The sequence below is a fragment of the Palaemon carinicauda genome, chromosome 41, assembly GCF_036898095.1.
Source record: "Palaemon carinicauda isolate YSFRI2023 chromosome 41, ASM3689809v2, whole genome shotgun sequence".
Lineage (NCBI taxonomy): Eukaryota > Metazoa > Arthropoda > Malacostraca > Decapoda > Palaemonidae > Palaemon > Palaemon carinicauda.
In genome coordinates, this window is record NC_090765.1 from 1,003,183 (window position 1) to 1,022,827 (window position 19,645).

The 19,645-nt window shown below is 42.6% G+C and overlaps 1 pseudogene; it reads left to right on the forward strand.

Annotated features, from left to right (window-relative positions):
- Nucleotides 1-17,588: 17,588 nt before the first annotated feature.
- LOC137632219 (uncharacterized protein PF3D7_1120000-like) lies at nucleotides 17,589-19,341 on the forward strand (annotated as a pseudogene).
- The last annotated feature ends 304 nt before the right edge of the window (nucleotides 19,342-19,645 follow it).

Sequence of the window (19,645 nt, forward strand, 5' to 3'; positions counted from 1 at the left end):
ACTAAAGCACATGAAATTCTCTCTCTCTCTCTCTCTCTCTGACAAAACTAAAGCAAATAAACCCTTTCTTTCTTTCTTTCTCTCTCTCTCTCTCACAAAACTATGCAAATAAACACTTACTCTCTCTTGCGGTTTGACAAAACTTAAGTAAATAAACACCCACACTCACTCTCTCTCTCTCTCTCTCTCTCTCATTAATGACAAAGCTAAAGCAAATAAAATGTCTATATTTAACAATACTAAAACAACACTCTCTCTCTCTCTCTCTCTCTCTCTCTCTCTCTCTCTCTCTCTCTCTGTGTGACAAAACTAAAGCCAATACTGTAAACACTCTCTCTCTCTCTCTGACAAACTTAAATAAACACACTCACACTCTCTCTCTCTCTCTCTTTCTCTCTCTCTCTCTCTTGATTTGGCAAACAAAAAATAAATTAAAATAAAATTAATCCTCCACAACACCATACAAATGTACGTAAAACAAACTCAATAAATGATTGACTCTAGGCAAAATCGAGGTACTGTACTGTTATATTATTAATGATTATTTAATAATTATGATGTTAATATTGTTGAGAACGCTGCCAACAGCTACATGATTCCTAATGCTAGCGCTAGATGTCGGTGTGTATTGTTATTTGTGTGTCCTGCTATATCCAATAAAGCTGAGTTGTAACTTGTGAGTTTCCATCATAAATATCACCTCCGATATATGGCATCAAGACATGGTGGCAGCTGACGGATTAAAAACAACACCTAAAACTCGCCAAGCAAATATTATGGAGTATAGGCCTTTTAGATATTGTGTTTTAAGCCTAAAAAACGGATTTTGAGCGAAGCGAAGAATCTGTTTTTGGGTGAGATAGCCATGGCGTCCTGATGGAAGGATCCTTTTTGGTAGCTTCCTTGGGTAATCACTACTAGGATTTTCCCAGAGAATTAAACCACAGGTTATCACAGAATTCCAACTTCTGGAGCGAGTATCCTAAGGGTTTCCCCTTAAGACATCGTGTATCAACAGGGGACACGCATGTATAAACGTGCCACATAGCTATCTGCACCCCATATAGAGTTAACGCTTCAATATGGCGGACAGGGAGTGGCTGGGAGCTGAGCCGCAGCCGATCTAGATGTGGCGATATCGGTACTCGCGATGTAAACAGACGGACGCCATTGCTTTTGATGACGTCACGTCCGTCCTCATTCCGAAAGTCTGGAGCTCGCTCATCACCATGATACAGCGGCGCAGGGCGGGACCTGATCACAGACAGGGTGGGTCCATCAGGACGCCATGGCTATCTCACCCAAAAACAGATTCTTCGCTTCGCTCAAAATCCGTTTTTTGGGCTCAAGCCATGGCGTCCTGATGGTAGAGTACCAGAGAATTAGTGTATCGTGGTAGACTTTTTCCCCTTTATAAGTGAGTGCTAAAACATTGAGCCGAAAGCATAGTGGTCTATACTAGAGCTACCGTGAGGCAGTTGCCTTCCTGCCCCCCTGGCATGGAAGTCCCCACGGGCTATGCTGAGATCAAAGTGGTCATGGGAAGGCTATTCATATAGGCTGAAGGAACAATGAGATCCATAAGATAAGTCAGAGCGATTTGGTATTCGCGTCGAAACAAACTTGAAGAAGTGGTGGTTGTACACTTCGTGCATGGAGTTGACTCATCTTCATAATTGAGTAAGTATTCGCTAAGGAAACTTACTTGCTCTATATAAATAAATGCCCGGAGTAAATCCTGGCATTTTCCTTAACCAAGAATAAAGGGTAATAAAACTATGACAATTAGTATATTTCATAGTAAGAAAGGAGCAAGGGAGACGCACAAGTAATAAAATAGACATTTTATTATATAATTGCAGGTAAATCAATACTTGTCATGCAATAAATAGTAAAAAACATTTACATTGATAAAAATGTACATAGTCATAAAGGCGTGCTCTTGAGTCTGAAAGGGAAGAATCAAGTATTAGTAGGCACTCGTTCTACGGAACGTTAGTCTTTATGTAACACACGTCATGCACGTGGCATGTAGCACTCATGTGGTAATCTACTATGACATTTCACCTGAGGTAAGAACAGTTAAAGAAAACACAAGGTGGTTTCTGCTTCACTACGTATCACTTGAGGGTCAACATAGGCACCCGACGAGTTAGAGTCCCTAATAACTCACTGTTCTAAGCAGAGTTCAGAGCAGGTTTCATAACACTACCTGCGGCTACCACAAAATGTTTCACTTCGTGCACTTGTTTCGCATAATGTTTAAAGAAAACACGCGAGGATTTCCAGCCTGTATAGTTCTTGAGGCTTTCGAAATCCATACTCTGAAAGAAATTCAGAGACGAAGCGACTTTCCTAGGATCATGACCAGCGGGTGTACTGTCTGGATCCGCTCTGCGAATGAAGTAGGTGATTTTTGCTCTCAATTGTTTCAGTGACAGGTCGCTGCCCGATGTTTCTCCTTTGAAGAGTTGGCCTCCACCAAAGTTTGAAGTTCTATGAAGATAGACCTTAAGGCTCTCTACTGGACATAGAGAGGCATCTTCCTTCAAGGGGCATATCCTCCACGGGCCCCATCGTTTGGTAGGTAATTCGTTCTTTGCGAGAAACGTCGGATCAGGGAAGAGGGAGAGGTCTCCTGTATCGTTGAAAACGATTTGTCCCTCTTCTCTAGATAGTGCCACTATTTCGCTGACTCGGGCTCCCGAAGCTAGAGCGAAGAGAAATATAACTTTCTGAGTCAGGTCCTTAAGAGGGCATGAATCATTGTCCAAGTTGGAGGCGAAGTGGAGAACTTTGTCTAGAGACCAAGTGATTGGTCTCGGAGGGGGTGCCGGTCGTAAACGGGCACAGGCCTTCGGTAGTTTGTTGAAGATGTCGCTAGACAGATCTATTTGGAAGGCGTATGACAAAGGTCTGGTCAAGGCCGATTTGCAAGTAGAAATCATGTTGGCTGCCAAGCCTTGTCCATGAAGGTGAATGAAGGACATGCAAAAATCTATAGTGATTTTCGAGGGGTTCTTTGCCTTGACGAAGGAGACCCATTTCCTCCAAGACGATTCGTATTGCCTTCTCGTGGATTCGGTCTTGTATTCCTCGAGGAAGTCTAGACTCTTCTTCGAAATCCCAAACCTTTTCTTAGCGGCTAGGGTGAGAAAATCAAGAGATGAAGGTCCTTGATTTTCGATGATGAAGCGAAGACAGTCGACTTCTGTATTTGCTGGGAGAGAACTGGGTCCGAGAGGGGGATCAGCGTTGGCTGCATCTCCAGGATCAAGGGGTACCAGTTGCTGCGGGGCCACTTGGGAGCCACTAGAGCTGCTGTCCCTTTGAAGGTTCTCAATTTGAAGAGGACTTTCAGCAGAAGATTGGTGGGAGGGAACAGGTAAATCTTGGCCCATCTGTTCCAATCCAAGGTCATGGCGTCCACCGCTTCCGCTTTGGGGTCCTCGTACGGGGCTACATATCGAGGAAGTTGATGGTTGTCGCTCGTTGCGAAGAGGTCGATCTGGAGTTTTGGGACTCGGTGAGAGATGAAGGCGAATTATCTTGCGTCTAGAGACCATTCCGACTCTATCGGGTTTGTCCGAGATAGAGCGTCCGCTGTCACATTGCGGAATCCTTGTAGGTGAACTGCAGACAGGTGCCATTTCTTCCTTTCTGCCAGACGGAAGATTGTCAGGAGCACCTGATTTATCTTGGGCGATCTTGAGCCCTGGCGATTGAGACAACGCACTACCACAGAGCTGTCCAGGGTCAGGCGAATGTGTATCGACGGGGGCGGGGAGAGTTTCTTCAGCGTCAGAAGAACCGCCATGGCCTCCAAGATGTTGATGTGAAACGTCTTGAATAGGGGAGACCAAGTGCCTTGAGCCTGTTTTTGGTGGGAGTGACCTCCCCAACCCTCCAACGAAGCGTCCGTATGGATGTTGAGAGATGGAGGTGGGTGTTGGAGAGGAAGGGACCTTTTTAGGGCCCTCGCTTCTGACCACGGCTTTAGAAGAAGTCGAAGTCTGCTTGGGAGCCGTCTCTTGAGGTCTCTTCGAGCGATGGATGCGGAACGTCTCCAGACTCCCGCTGCATCCTTTAGCTGTGCACGAAGCACTGGGTTTGTGGTCGAGGCGAACTGTAGAGAGCCTAGAACTTGTTCCTGCTGGCGTCTTGAGATCCGTTTGGATTTTAACAGTCGCTTGACAGACCCTGCTATTTCCTTCCTTTTCTTTGCTGGAATGGAAAGGCGGTGTGACTGAAGATTCCAGTGGATGCCTAACCATTGGAACTTCTGAGCTGGAGATAGGCGAGACTTTTTCGCGTGTATCTGGAATCCCAGGTGTTCGAGAAACTGGGTAACTTTTCTGCAGGATTCTATACAATCCTCGGGTGAGGGCGCCCACACTAGCCAGTCGTCGAGGTAGGCCATCACCTGGACGTTTCGGATGCGGAGCTGTTGTACTACTGCGTCCGCTAGCTTTGTGAATATCCGAGGGGCCACGTTGAGTCCGAAGGGCATGGCCCGGAAGGCATAGCTTTTCCGTTGGAGTCGGAATCCAAGGTAGGAGGAAGCGTGATGGTTCATTGGTATGTGCCAGTATGCGTCCGCCAGGTCTATCGAGACCGTGAAAGACCCTCGAGGCAGGAGGGTTCTGATCTGTTGAAGAGTCAGCATCTTGAACTTGTTGTTCGATATGAATACGTTGAGGGGGGGATAAGTCCAGAATGACTCTGAGTCTGTCTGAGTCTTTCTTGGGGACACAAAACAGTCTCCCTTGGAACCTTGTGGACTTCACCCTTCTTATCACCTTCTTGTTCAAGAGGTCTAGCACATATTCTTCCAGGAGGGGGGTTGAACGTTGGAAGAATTGCTGGAAGGTTGGGGGTGGTTGCGCCCAGCTCCAGCCCAGACCTTTCTTGATGATGCTGTGTGCCCAGGAGTCGAAGGTCCAACGATCCTGGAAGTGGCGGAGTCTTCCTCCCACCGGAAGCACTTCATTGCTTCTGGGGTCCCGAGGACTTGCTGCCTCGGCCGCTAGCTCCCTGTCCTCCTCTGCCTCTGGAGGGCCGGCGAGAGGAATCTCTGCCGGAACCCCTGCCTGAGCTTCTACCTTTGGGACGAAAGGTAGTGGAGTGCTGCTCGAAGGCGGGGTTGAAGGCCGGTGATAAGGACAAAACCGGCTGTGGGACCAACTGAAAGGTCTGTGGCGGCTGAGCGGCCACTTGGGGAGTAGCGGGTGCCGGAAACTGACGTCTGTGCTGACGTTGCTGGGGTCTATGCTTCGACTGCTTCCTCTTAGGCTGAGGACCGTCATCCTGAGAGGGCTTTCTCTTCCTAGACATGCCCCATTTGTTGAGAAGGTTCCTGTTCTCAGATGCGGCCTTGTCTGTGATCTCTTTCACTAGATCAGACGGGAAGAGGTACTTGCCCCAGATGTTGGAGGAAATCAGTTTCCGGGGTTCGTGTCTGACAGTGGCACTGGAGAACACGAATTCTCTGCAGGCTCTACGAGCTCACATGAAGTGGTACAGATCCTTGACTAAGGTTGCCATATGAGATTTGGCAAGGACCATGTAATGGTCAGGGACTCTGGTGTCGCCAGCCATTACGTCCATCTGGACCTGGAGAGTGAGAGATGCTGCCAGCCTCTCCTTCGTTTCCTGTTCCCTACGAAGGAGGTGATCGTTTAGCTTGGGGAGGTCCTCATTAAACTGACGTCCAGCAACGTCAGGATCTAGTTTGCCCACCACGAAGGTGTGTTGCACATCCTTCCAGTGTTTGGTGTCGGGCGGGGTGACTGCGGAGAAAGGTCTGCATTCCTCCAATGCAGGGCAGGATTTCCCTTCTTCTACAGCCTTAAAGCACGCAGCGAAGGCCTTTTCCGTGAAGGGTATCACCACTTCATCGGGCGCAACGTAGGTGGGGTACTTCTTGCTCAGAGCCGGAAGTCCAGAGCAGGTAAAGCCTCTGCTCTTAAGCGCTTTGGCAAGCATAGCCTGGGCCTTCGAGAGATCGAACACTATTTTCTCCTTCGGTTCGGTCTCTTCCTTTGAGGATGGTTTTGAACGTAGACGGACGTAACAGTCCGGATACGCCTCAAAGCGGGGGAAGAACTCCACTTCTTCCAGGGGTATGGAACCGATCTTATCGCTGACGAAGATCTTGTCGTCAGCGATGACCATATGCTCGGCGAATCGCCACGGATTGTCGCTCGAGCATGTGGGGAGGTCCTTGATGGAGATTTTGCGAGATTCCTTGGAACCTCCCATCGACCGAATGATCTGGTGAGTTTCTTGGAGCTTCTGCTCCATCACGGATTCAATGAGCCGAATCATATCCTGTGCCGTAGGTAGAGGAGTCGAGGTGGAGGACGTAGACGGGAGAGACACTTCCGTCGGTGTAGGAGTAGGAGGGGGGATGGAGGGAGGGGCATCCTCCTTATCGGACTCGGTATACACAACCCGGTCCTCTTCTTCATCATCCTCCCCTTCACCCTGGGCCATAAGGGTTTTCTCGGTGTCCTCCGAGATCTCTGACATGCGTTCATCATGTTCTGAATCCAGGTGATAATCATTCATGGACTGAGCCATGACAACATCAGGTTCCACTGTAATCTGGACTACGGGGATCTGTTCGACTGGGACCACTGAGTCTGGAGAGGCCTTTGGGAACAGCAAAGACCTCATTTCTTCTGTGGCTAGGTATGGTCCAGTGGCGTTCTTCTGAAAGCCACGTACCCACTTGCGTAGGTTGTCCCGAGCAGTGTCCCGAATCTCCGCTGAGGGAGAATCATAGAATGCTTTCTGTAAGCATTCTTGGCAGACCGAACAGGTGGTGGGGCCCCAGTATTTGAGATCCCTTCTCTTGTGAGCACAAGGGGCGTGTGTCCTACACGCCGTGTGTCCATAGAAGTGTGGCCGACGGACCGCGCAGAAGTCGTGGTCACACCTGACGTACTCCTCCTGTAAAGGAAAGAGACGATGAGTATTGTAGAGTCATAATATGACTCGTATATAAAGTTAATTATTAACAAGTTAATATTAACTTAAATTAATTGTGATGCACAGAAGGGTGGGTGAAAGGAGACAGACGCATGCCTCGTGTAACCCGCCCGGCTGGTTGCCGTAGCATCGGACAGTCCCAGGTGGCCGTAGGCCTCCATGGAAGGTGTCTTGATAATGGGAATTCCATCTAGAATAACCATATTATAGACTGGGCTTGAAATCTTATCAAGAAAGTCTGGGGATCATGAGATCCTAGTAAGGTTCCGGCAACCAGACGTGCCAATTACACGTAGCGTGCTGGAAAGATGAAACACGCAAGAAGACAGAGTGAAAACTGAACAAAATGTACGATTCCGTACCAGTTTGTCTGCGTTAACAAGCCGTCTAGGTGCGGTTTTTAGGAGCTATCGCTAGTAAAGATAGCTGAGAGAAGGGGTGCAAGGAATCTTGCCGCCTCCGGACGGGTCCGGCATACCCCCGGCACGCCGGAAGCCGCTCGAGCAGAGTTTCTGGCATTCAAGAATGATCATTCTATGGTCAAAAGAAGCCAGGGTGGCGGCAGCCGGTAGCGGCGGCCGCCGGCAAGGAGCGGCGGTTCCGGCAGCCGGAGGCAGTCGGAGGGTGACAGGGGTAAGGATAAAGGAGCATAGCCGGGGCCGGGGGCCGGCTGCTAGTGCCGGCACTCCGGGAGGGGTCGGCAGTGTGCCGAGGTTATGAGGGAATGGAGAGGCCACGGTGGTAAGCCGGCGGCCGGCGGCGATCCCCCGGCACTCGGGGGAAGGCGGCAAGGATAAGGAAGTCACCCGTAGCGGCGGTGATGCCAGGGTAGAGGCGGCAAGGGACAAGCACCAAAGATGGAGGTGGGATGGCAAGGCTGTACTAGCCTAGTCAAGACACCTCTGGAAAAGGTACCACCATGATAGAGGTGAATCTATCATCCTAAGCAGGGGCCGCAATGGCCGGGGGCTAAGGCAGTCCAAGAGAGGACAGGGTGTACCCAAAGAAGGGGTGGAGACTCTTCATGTCGACCAAATGATAACTGACTCCATAGCACTATGGAGGGTCTATGTATCAGAGCGGACAACACTGAGAGCACCGCGGGGTCCAGCACTCCAGCCTAGGGTGGAGTGTAGGACAGGGGACATATGAAGCCTAACCTACTGGTAGGTTAGGCTAGGCAAGAGATAGGTTGGGGGGGGGAAAAGGGTCTTCTTATAAGAAAGGATGGGTTATGCACCAGAGCAGCCACCTAGGAAGGGAGATGCTCACCCTATCCTATAGTAGGTGGACCAACTGAAAAACGGTGCACGCGTATATTTCAGCAAGGTACATAAACCAGCCCTCCCAACCTAACCTGGATTAGGGTTGTTAGACCCTAATCAAGGAAGGGAGAAGACGAAGGAAAAGGTCAAGGACCGATTCAGCTTAAAGGAGGTGATCCTACCTTTAAGGTCCGCAACACTAAGGGAGGGGTCATTCCCTTAGGTGGGGAGGCGATACAGTACTCTGAGGAGTCTTGTCCTATCACATGTAATAGGGTACAAGATTACCAGAGGGAAGCCCTAGGGCTAGGGATGAAGAGAGCATATAGGGGTCCTATCATAAGGTTAGGTTAGCAAGGTACTCAAGATAACCTACCCCCTATATGGTCCCTGAAGGCGAAAAACACTTGCATCACTGTCAATGGTATTGTAAAATAATGCCAAAATCTTCATAACTAACACTAGGATCACTGAAATATCATGCATTAACACTGGTATAGGCTCACTGGCCTAGGGGCTAATCAAAGCCTACTGGTATGGGGTCAGCGAAGACCCTAACTAATGCGTCAAAAACACGATATAAAGTTCCTAGCTATGAAGACTAAATAACTAATAGCGCTGATTAGTAATTTATATACCGGTAGGGCTGTTGCGGCTAACTAAATAAGGCATGCAAGCAACAGCAGCGTCATAAAATGGCGCTGACCGGTCTGGCAAAGCTCTGCCACAATTATGCAAATATCTCGAAAAGTAAGATTTACTTTAAGGTCAGAGCTTATTTAAACAATACTTAAACCTTTGTACTCAACTTTCCAGAAGGAGGTGAAGCTAAAGGTTGAGACATGGCGAGGATGCAAGCAGATAAAGTCGCACAAAGGGAAAAATACGTCCAATCGAGCGAGCTACTAGCAAAGGAATGAGGACAGACGTGACGTCATCAAAAGCAATGGCGTCCGTCTGTTTACATCGCGAGTACCGATATCGCCACATCTAGATCGGCTGCGGCTCAGCTCCCAGCCACTCCCTGTCCGCCATATTGAAGCGTTAACTCTATATGGGGTGCAGATAGCTATGTGGCACGTTTATACATGCGTGTCCCCTGTTGATACACGATGTCTTAAGGGGAAACCCTTAGGATACTCGCTCCAGAAGTTAGAATTCTGTGATAACCTGTGGTTTAATTCTCTGGGAAAATCCTAGTAGTGATTACCCAAGGAAGCTACCAAAAAGGATCCTTCCATCAGGACGCCATGGCTTGAGCCCAAAAATACTGAGCATCACTGACCGGCAAACATGGCTTCATCGACGGAAGGTATTGCAGCCCCAGCAAAATTCACTGCTAGCCTAGGGGCCGACAACGAACGTGAATGGAGGTCTTTTAAGCAACGGTTCGAGATTTATCTAATTGCTTCTGAAAAGGACAATAAACCTGAAGAGACTGAGGTGGCCCTATTTCTAAACATTGGAGGAGAAGAACTTCTACAGATATACAACTCTTTTGAATTTCCAGTCCCAGCAACCAGTAACCCTAATCCAGCCAATGTGTTGAAGTATGTTTTGGCGAAATTCGACGTCTATTTCTCTCCGCGCAAGAACAAATTCGTGGCAAGGTACAAGTTTCGAAGATGTATGCAGTGTTAGAATAATCTCTAACTGGCATCAAATTAGGGGTAAAGTCTTTATTTATCAACTTACCTGCACTGTAAAAGCGTTGCAATAATCTTGAAAACTGTTCGAACTTAAAGTTCACTTTTTAATAGAAGGAACACACGTTCCAGGGAATGCCGCCGACAATGACGATGTAACGACTTGAGCTCAACTGATTCTTCCAGTCTGATTCAACTTAAGAACAACTCCCGTTTTCTTTCCTTTGTTCGAATACTCTCGAACAATTGTTGAAAAATAAAGACGGGAAATCAAAACTGTTTCCTTATAAGGAATACATTTACCATTTAAGTAATTAATTCAATCAGAATACAAAAAGGGGAAAGTTAAAAATTTACATTTAATATTAACAAATGGCAATCATTCAGTTTACTTTTCGTCCATGACCGAACACCAAAACAAAACAGAAAGTAAGAACGACCTAACTAGTCAATTCGACTATTTGCCATGAATGCAATTACCATTCTCCAATCAACTATTTCTACAGCAGGGAACAAACGAAACATTGGAAACCTACGTTACTAGATTGAAGATTCTTGTGAAGGACTGCAACTATGGTAACCAACGAGACAAGCAGCTGAGGGACCAAGTGGTGTTTGGATGTACTAAGGACATGCTTCGTCAGAAATTATTTGAAGTCGAAGACCTTACCCTTGAGAAGACATTGGATTTGTGTGTGGCCTTTCAAGCAAGCAAAAGGCAGATGGACGTCATCAAGTCTACTCCTCACCAGACCAATGACAGTGTGGCCAAAGTGAGAGAAAAGTCTAGAAGGGAGAAGACTACTGATAGCAAACACAACGCAGACCATGATGGTAGGCCTAGGCATGAAAATAATGAAGGTAGGCCTAAATCCAGTAAACCCAGTGTTCCTACGAGTAAGTTGCGCCCTTGCAAATTTTGTGGGGAAAAACATGAATGGCCTAAGGAAAAGTGTCCAGCTCATGGTAAGAAATGTATAAAATGTGGTAATTATAATCATTATGCTGTTAAATGCAAAAGTAGGAAAATAAATTATGTATCAGGTAATGACAATGACTTTGATGTGAACAGTTCAGATGAATCTAAATGTGAATATTTGTTTAGAGTGTGTAGTAAAAAGGATAAGCTAATTGAAGCTGATTTTGAAGTTAATGGTAAAGTAATCAAATTTCAAGTAGATTGTGAAGCTAGCGTAAATGTAATTCCTCAATATTTAATTCCCAATGTCAATTTAAAGCCTTGTGACACTACCCTAGAAGTGTGGACTTTAGACAGTTAGGCCTAAGGGAAAATGCAGGTTAGTAATTAGAAATTGTAAGAATAGGAAGAAATATAACCTTGAATTTTTGGTTGTTGATTGTAAATACACTCCATTAATAAGTAAAAGAACATCAGAGCAAATGAAACTTATTACAGTGAATTATGAAAATATTTCTGCAACTAAAGATGTACTTGATAAATATGACAATGTATTTAATACTGATCTGGGTACATTCCAAAATATGGTTAGACTAACCATTGACACAAATGCAGAACCAGTGGTGATTCCTAAATGCAGAGTTCCAATAAACCTGAAAAACAGAGTATGTAAGAAAATAAATGAAATGGAAAAACAAAAGATAATAGTTAAAGTTGACCAACCTACGGACGGGGTGAGTCGGATGGTTGTAGCTGAAAAGAAAAATAAGGATTTAAGAATTTGTATCGGTCCACAAGCTTTAAACAAGGCGTTGAAAAGGGAACATCATCCTATCCCTGTAATTGATGATATTCTACCCCAACTGTCAAAGGCAAAGGTTTTTCATCTTTTGATTTGGCTAATGGGTATTGACATCGTGTTCTTGATGAAGAATCTAGTGTTTTAACCACCTTTCAAACCCCTTTCGGTTGATACAGGTGGCTCAGACTGCCATTTGGTTTAAATGTTAGTGGTGAGATTTTCCAAAAACAGGTACCCTTGAATCTTGAGAATCTTGATGGTGTTGTATGTATTGCTGACGATGTTTTAATTTGTAGTGTAGGTGAAACGTATGAGGAAGCTGTTAAAGACCATGATAGTAAGCTAATCAAATTTTTGGAAAAGTGCCAGGCCAAGGGTATAAAACTTAAGTCTAAGGCCGTATTAGGAAAATCTTAAATTGCTTTCTTAGGTCATAAAATCACAAGTAAAGGTCTCATGGCGGACCCTAAAAAGGTGGAAGCTATCCTGAATATGAAACCACCTACTGATGTAACTGATGTTAAAGAGTTTACAGGTATGATTAATTACTTAAGTAGATTCCTTCCTAATTTATCTGAGGTGTTAGAACCAATAAGGAAATTAACTCCCCAAAATACCGAATGGAATTGGACAGAAAAAAACAAGAAAAAGCTTTCATAGAGTCAAAGAGGCTAATCACTAATGCCCCAATAATGCAGTACTATGACCCTAACTTAAACCTTGTCATACAGTGTGATGCTTCACAAAATGGGCTAGGTTCAGTATTGTTACAGTGTGGCAAACCAATTGCTTTTGCTAGCCGTGCTTTATCAGAAACCGAAAAAAGGTACGCACAAATTGAAAAGGAAACACTTGCAATTGTTTTTAGTCTTAGGAAATTTCATGAGTATGTCTATGGTCGTAAAGTAATTGTCGAGAGTGACCACAAACCTATAGCTAGTATTGTTTTGAAACCCGTGTGTAATGCTCCCAAGCGACTGCAAGGAATGTTGCTTTACATTCTACAATACGATGTTGAAATCATACATAAAAAAGGTAAGGAAATGTATGTGGCTGATGCACTCTCGAGATCTTATTTGCCATTAGACAATTATAAAGAAAGTGAATTTGAGCACGTTAACATGCTTGAACATTTACCAGTCAGAAAAGAGCGTCTTGAGGAAATTAAATATGAAACAGACCAGGATGAGACTTTGCAAATTTTTAAATCATTAATCGTGAAAGGTTGGCCAGAAGGAAATGAGGAAATACCTAATGTAGTCAAAGCCTATAGTCATACCAAGGATGAGTACTCAGTTCAAGACGGGTTAATTTTTAAGAGTAATAGAATAGTCATTCCATTAAACCTTAGACACAAGATAATGCAGGTCGTCCATTCAGCGCATATAGGAATTGAGGGCTGTCTACGAAGAGCCAGAGAATGTATCTATTGGCCAGGAATGAAGTCTGATATAAAGCAATACATCTTATCATGTTTAATTTGTAATAAATTCCCTTGTGCTCAACAAAAGGAAACCTTAATTAATCATGAAATTGCTGATCGACCATGGCAAAATGTTGGAGTTGATCTAATGAGTATTGAAAAACATAATTACCTTATAACTGTTGATTACTTAAGCAATTTTTGGGAAATTGACTACCTAGAAAATACATTAGCCAGTACAGTGATTAGAAAACTTAAATCTCATTTTGCTAGGTATGGATTGCCTTGTGTATTGATTAGTGATAATGGACCCCAATTTGTAAATAAGGATTTCGAACAGTTCGCAACTGACTATGATTTTGAGCATAGGACGAGTAGCCCTACATATGCCCAATCTAATGGGATGGTCGAATCGGCAGTGAAAACATCTAAGCGTTTAATTAGAAAAGTTATTGAAGGTAATAAAGATCCCTATCTAGCTATTTTGGACCATAGGAATACCCCTACTAGTGATAAAGATGCTAGCCCATCACAGTATAGCCTAGGTAGGAGAACGTGTACTATATTACCAATGTTATCTAGGTTACTTGAAAATCAAAATTTAAATTTAGAGTTGGCTAAGGAAAAGAAAAAATTAAAAAATGCTAAGAGTAAATTCTATTATGATAAAAATGCTAAAGATTTAAGTATTTTGCATGAAGGAGACAATGTACGTCTTAAACCTTATGTTTTGGGCAAGAAGGAAAGGGAAAAGGGAAAAGTTGTGGAACGATTAGATGAGAGGTCATATCTAATTGAAAGCAAAGGCAAGCTATTTAGAAGGAATAGAGTTCAATTGAAAGAAACCCCAAATGATGTGCATATGCCCCAGGTAAATGAACCAGTAACTATTGACCTTAGTGGTAATGAAACAAACTCCTGTCAAAGTGGAAAACGAAGTTGTAAGCAACAGACAGACAAGGTCAACCAGAAATAAATTACCCTCTAAGTATTCTGACTATGAAATGTATTGATGTTGTGCGGAATTTCCCTAACATCATATAAATGTTATGATTAAGAAGTGTAGCAATCTGTTGTGTATTTCCTCAAATGGCATGTTGAATTTCGTACCAAGAATGAATATTTTATTTGTGAACAGGTTCAACCACTTATACATCATAGTGTACAATGTTTTGAATGTGAATAACTTTTAGAGCTGATTGTAGTCCTAACCAATAACCTATCAAAGTAAATTCAGTGTAGCATTCTAACTGGTAATCCATCTAAATAAGTGTAAATTTAAAAGAAGAAAAGATGTTATATTATTAATGATTATTTAATAATTATGATGTTAATATTGTTGAGAACGCTGCCAACAGCTACATGATTCCTAATGCTACCCCTAGATGTCGGTCACTGTATTGTTATTTGTGTCCCGCTATATCCAATAAAGCTGAGTTGTAACTTGTGATTTTCCATCATAAATATCACCTCCGATATATCATATATGGCATCAAGACATGTACCAGCCGTGGCTTGCTCAACCACCTTTTACGTCAGACCATCAACGGAATACAGCAAATCCCAGTTTTAGAATGCTGGCCAAATGAAGTCCTTATAATTTGCAATTACTTAGTAATATTCATTTCTCATTCCTGAATTTTCTGTGACATTTCTTATCATTATTCATTCTTGAAGTGCTTTTGGGAATCAATATTTAGCAGAAGTATATATTCTGCATATGGCTGTCTTTGACGTTATGATAATTAGACACAGAATTACTTCGTAAATGAGGGATTATATTCTCCAACTAGTAATGAAAGCAAAATCTCTCTCTCTCTCTCTCTCTCTCTCTCTCTCTCTCTCTCTCTCTCTCTCTCTCTCTCTCTCTCTCTCTCTAACAGCTATCTAAAATGTGAAAAAAAAATCTAATCTATTAATCAACCATACCCTTTAATAGATTATTGAATTTCAAGTGTTTCACTTGATTACCTTCGAAGAAGATCTGTTATTCATTTGAAGATATTTCTTTCTGAAAGAGAAATGTCACCAAACATTCTGCCTTTGCAAATACTCATAAGTCATTTAGATAAAGAAAGAAGAAATCCCTGCTAAGTTGGAAAGCGTCATGAAGATGAAAGGCGTTTTTTCATTGATAGTGTTTTTTTTTATTTTCCTCCAATAATGGTGTTTACTTCATATGAATTACCAATCATAGTTCAAAGAATAAACTTCGCATTTAGCAAAGTATTGGTTGAACATTTCTAGACAGTAATAAGGCCTTTGGTACGCTTCCCCACAGGAGGCTTTTGGTTAAAGTGTATAATTATGGTATTCGATGATGAGTGTTAGAGAGGATCAGGGACTCTCTTGCAGATAGAAAACAGTTCGTTTAAGTTAGGGGTCAACATTCCTCTCATCTGGCAGTAAGTTCGGGAGTGCCACAGGGGTCTGATTTTTGGCCAACTTTACTTCTTATTTCTTTTTTTTTTTTTTTTTTTTTTTTTTTTTTTTTTTTTTTTTTTGTAAATGATTTAGTGGACGAACTTGAATGTTTGCAGATGATGCAAAAGAAAAAGAGAAAGAAAAACGCTACAATTACCTCTGATGGAGACATTCAGACTATGAAAAGAGACCTTCAAAAGCTTCAAAATTGGAGGAAGTGGTTGTCATCTTTTAATCCAGATAAATGCGCAACATTGCACATTGAATACAGGAGCCCAGAAATTTCTTACCAACCGAATGGTAGAGAAATTAAATCAACATGAAGTGAAAGTGAAAGAGACCCAGGAGTTCTCATTGCAAAGGATTTAAACCCTGCCCAACATATTGGCAGCATAGTAGCTAAAGCCAATAGAGTAAGTAGGCCTAGTGACATTGATTTAGAAAAATTTCACCGACATAGATATTGATATGTGTTGCACATAATACTGTTTTTTGGCCCGTCTGTACCTTGAGTATGTTGCCCAGTCATGGTCACCATACTACCCTGGAAAGGTATCGTTATTTGACCACCTTAAATAGGTTTCGATGTGTAGACCTCGACCCGAGGTCAAAAAATAAATCATAAAAAATTAATTTACAAATGAATTCATAACCTTTTAATATTAAAATATACTCTTCCCAAAGAGCGAATAAATGCTGAGTTTAAAATCAATATTTATTACAAATAAATTAGAAAAATAAGTATACAAAAAATATGACTTTACAAAAAAATTCACCTAAAATATAAATATGGAAATAAACTAAAATTATTCTAAGCATTTATTTTATGACAACTGAGCACTATTTGCTGAGATCGAAGAGGGGGGGGGGGGGGGGAGGAACCACAAGGGAACGTTTCCTGAAATTGTGGAGGATTAATTTTTGTTTTATTTTTATTCCATTTTTAGTTGTTAGCCAAATTCAGAGAGAGAGAGAGAGAGAGAGAGAGAGAGAGAGAGAGAGAGAGAGAGAGAGAGAGAGAGAGTGTGTGTGTGTGTCAGCGAGCGAGAGGTAGTTAGTGTATCGATTGTTTGTTGTGAGAAAGACTTATGGTATAAATGAGGTTGTTTATGTTTTTAGCTAGGTTAGGGCAGTGGTAAATGTCTTGAGTGAATGTTCTTTTTTATTTGACTGCAGCTAGAGGCAGTTGTGTGGTTTGAGTGCTGGATTTACCTAATATTTTTTACCATCGTGGAAGTGTTTGTTATATCGACAGTTTGTTCATGTTATTTATCTTTGCTAGGAGTGATTCTGAATAATAGAAACAGTTTATTATTTATCTTTGATTATAGTGTGATAGTTTAGTTAGTTAGGAGTGCTCGTAGGTGGTTCTCTTTTTTATTTTGCAGGCTGTAATTCCTCCTTTGAACTCCTTTTAGAGACTGCTTGTATGTGGAATTATGATTTTTGACCCTGCTAGTATTATTACTTGAAACTGACTTCTCTTTTGAATTTGGAAACAATCGGTAATGACTTTGCCTGTTTGAAGGAATTTTCTCTGAATGATGATGATGATGATGATGATGACGACGACGCATTAATCACCATAGATAGCTTCACTCACCATTTAATAAAATTGCTTGTGTTGTGGGAAAGATTACCGTTTTGCCACCGAGCTGTGTCAGTGTGCCATTGATTAAGACTGTTCGGCTCATTTGGACGAGTGTCTGTGTCCTTTTATATACATATACTTATTACATATTGGTTGTAGTCTATTTAATTTTAAGTTTGTAGGGTTTCTTTGGTTTATTTGAATGGTGTTACGTTTAATGTCTATTTTGTGTTAAGTTTATGTTAAGCGTTTTAATTTTAAGGAATATAGTATTAAGGTTATGGTTTGTTTTTATTTTCTTTCTGTCCAAGAGTCCAGTTGATAACGTAAGGGGAAAGTTTGTATTGTGAGACAATTTGTCTGTTAGAGTGATTCAAGGGTGTGGGGGTTGTTCTTGTGACATCCCGCCACATTATGTTGGTGCCTGAACAGGGACTGCCCAGTTGGGATTGGAAGCTGAACTCTTGGACAAAAGACTAAATTAGGATAAGAAATTAAAGTTAAGACTGAAGAAATTAAAAAAAAATGGAAGAGCAGAACAAGCTACTGAGGGAGGACATGCGGTTGATTAAGGAGCATGAGAAGTTGTCTGGTGAGAAAGAGAAGTTGTTGCGTGAGAATATGAGGCTGAGTTGTGAGAAATTGAGGGAAATTCGGGGAACTGTTGAGAGAGTGGAAGAATGTTTTGAGATGAGGATGAAAGAGAATGAGGAACGAATGGAGAAACGAATGGAAGCTATGATGGGGCAAATAATGGGGATGATGAAAACGTTCATGGGTGAAGGTACAGTCAGATGAATGGCTTCTGCTTCAGGTAATGGGTTGATAAGTGCGCGATAATGGGAAAGGGGGTGATAGTGAGATTGAAGATAAGGGAATTAGGCGTAGAAAGGATGAACAGAAATGTGATAGGAAGAATGAGAAGAAAGGCAAAAGTAATGTGAAGAGGGAAAAGAAAGGTCAGGATGAGAGTGAGGATGATCATAAATGGGGGAAAGTGGTAAGTAAGAAAAATGGTAAGAAGGGAATGGTTAAGGATAGGAGTTTGAGTGCTGAATTAGATTCATTGTATTCAAATGAGGAAGAAGGCAACAAGAAGGGATTAGGCAGTGAAGATAGTAGTAAGAATGGAGGTGAGGAAGTATGTAAGACAGTGTTTATGAGAGAGGTACCGAGGTGTGAAAGGTTTAATGAACATAGCAGTAGAGATGTGTATGACTTTTTAAGGGAATATGAAAAGATTTGTCAGGCTAAGTATGGGGATAGTAAGAGAGTTTGGGCTGGGGAGTTGGGAGAATATTTGTCAGGATATTTGTTGACGATGTATGTGGTGATAATGAGTGTAGGAGATGTTGAGTATGAAAGTGTAAAGAAGGGGATAATTGAGCAAGTAAAACGTATGAAAGGTAGTGCTAGATATACGCGTAAAAATGATTTTAATGAGGCACGAATGAATGTGGGTGAATCAATATCGATGTATGTATGTCGGTTAGAAACTTTAGCTAGAAAGAAGTATGGGGACGAAGGAATAAATGAAAATAAGGAACTAATGAAGAAGGTTTTGGCTACTGTACCTGAGAATGTTGCTGAGAGTATTAATCTGAAACGGAAGGAGAAAATGAGGTGGACGAAAGAAAGAGTGACATAGGATGATATTTTAGAGATAGTTGAGGATTTCGAGTTGGATAGGTGTATGAAAGAAAGTAAATCTGTGAGTGTAAGAACTGGAATGGAGGAAAGTGTGCCAGAAATTGTTAGTTTTAGAGATGCTGTTATGAGAGGAGAAATGAGGGTAGCTGATAGTATAGTAGATAGTGTTAGGGCGAGTAATGTGGGAATAAATGTACGGACAAATGAAGGGTTTAGGCAAGGGAATCAGGTTTGGAGAGATAGGAGTACTAGTGTGCAGCAAAGTAGGACAGGTAGTTGTGTACGTGAAGAGAAGTGTTATAGGTGTGGGAAAGTAGCGCGTAAAAAGAATGAGTGTAGATAGGCATTAGGAGCATGTTTCGGGTGTGGAGAGTCAGGGCATCATATTAGTGAGTGTAAGAAAGAGAAAGTGGTTAAGTGCTATCGGTGTGGTATGACTGGGCTTATAGCAAGTGGATTTAGGAGTAATCGTACGAATGTGATTTGCGGCAATTGTGGTAAGGATGGGCATTATGCGAGGATGTGTAGGGAACAGCGTGCGAAGTATACTGAATGGGGTGTAGATGGACATATAGCTAAGGTTTGTAGGAAGAAGGGATTAAGTCAGCCAGGATATTCGGGGAACTAAGTAATCAGAGGGTTCAGCTCGGTGAGTCCTCGTGTGCGTGGGGAGTGAATGTGATGAATGTTCGTGAGGGTTTATTACATGAAGACGTGATGGGAGAAAGAGTGTATGATTGCATGAGTGTGAAATTGACTTGTAATGGCGTAGAGTTGGTTGGTTTGATTGAAACTGGTTGTGATGTTAATTTAATGTTTAGGAACGCATATAAGGTAAGGGATAGTTGTGAATTTAAGGGATGCAAGGGTGAAGTGAAAGGCATTAGTAATTTGAGTATGCCTGTGTTAGGCAAGATGCGTGGAAATTGTAT